Genomic DNA, 1231 nt, shown 5'->3' with positions numbered 1-1231 from the left:
ACACCCCCCCCACACAGGGGACAAGCTGCTGCCACGTGCTCCCAGTGGTCCCCATCCCACACCCCCAGGATATCTCTGCTCCCCACCCCACATCCCCGGGGGGGCTCTGCTCCCCATCCTTCACCCCCAGGATATCTCTGCTCCCCCATCCCGACCCTGCTCCCCATCCCGCATCCCTGGGATATCTCTGTTCCCCATCTCACATCCCCAGGGGGACTCTGTTCCCCATCCTTCACCCCTGGGATATCTCCGCTCCCCATCCCGCATCCTGGGGATGGGTCCACCCTGGTCACCCCCCGCCATGCATCGGGGCCCATTGGCCATTTCTGCAGGGATGTGCAGAAATTCGGCAGCAATTGCATAAGGAGGAGCCATCAGCCCCGAAAACAAGGTCAGGCAGTGAGGGGGGGGCACGGGGGGAGCGGGATCGAGCGGCCTCCGGCAGCTCTCCCACCCCGGGCTGCGGCAGCCGCACGCCGGGAATGGCACGGCGCGCCAGCCCTGCTCGGTAACGGGGGGCTGAGGGTACGGGGGTCCCTCGAGCCGTGGTGGCATCACACCAGCATCCCTTGGGGTTCCTCTGGTCACGGTGGCATCACACCAGCAGCCCCACAGCTGCCATGGGGCTGGAGCCGTGGGGTGGGCCCCATCCTGGAGCCAGTCTCTCAGGGTTTGGTTAATTGGGGGTGCTCAGCCATGGACAGAGGGACCCCAAAACAGAGCAAGTGCCCCCCCAGATCAGAGATGGGGGGACCTGTGGGGCACGGGCAGCGACAGAAGCCACCCGGAGCGTGGTGGCAGCCAGGCTGCTGGCATCCCAGGGAGTGGGGGGCAAACACAGCGGGTCTGCCTTCTCCCGGGGGGGGGGTCCTTCCCTGCCAGCACCACCATCACCCTCCTTACCCACCATCACCCCCAAGGAGCCGGGGTGGCTCCTCATGCCCTGCATCCCCGGGGCCTGGCAAAGGGGAGGGATGTCCCCCCCCCGGCACACCGTGTGCCCCCCCGGCACACTGTGCTGGCTCCCCCCCCCCGGCAAACCGGCGGACCGTGTGTCACCGGCTTCATTTGACGCCCGCCCTCTCGGGGAGATTAATTAATCCAATCCCCGCTCCTGAGGCCCCCGGAGGGACCTGCCTCCCAAATTGCCCGCTGTCACCGGGATGAGAGGCCGAGCTGCCAGCGATGGGGGACCCCCGTATCTCGGGGCGGGGGGTGGGATGGGGGCCGG

Source organism: Calidris pugnax, unplaced genomic scaffold, assembly GCF_001431845.1.
Source record: "Calidris pugnax isolate Ruff unplaced genomic scaffold, ASM143184v1 scaffold639, whole genome shotgun sequence".
NCBI classification, from domain to species: Eukaryota; Metazoa; Chordata; class Aves; order Charadriiformes; family Scolopacidae; genus Calidris; species Calidris pugnax.
Note: the sequence above shows the minus strand (reverse complement) of the source record.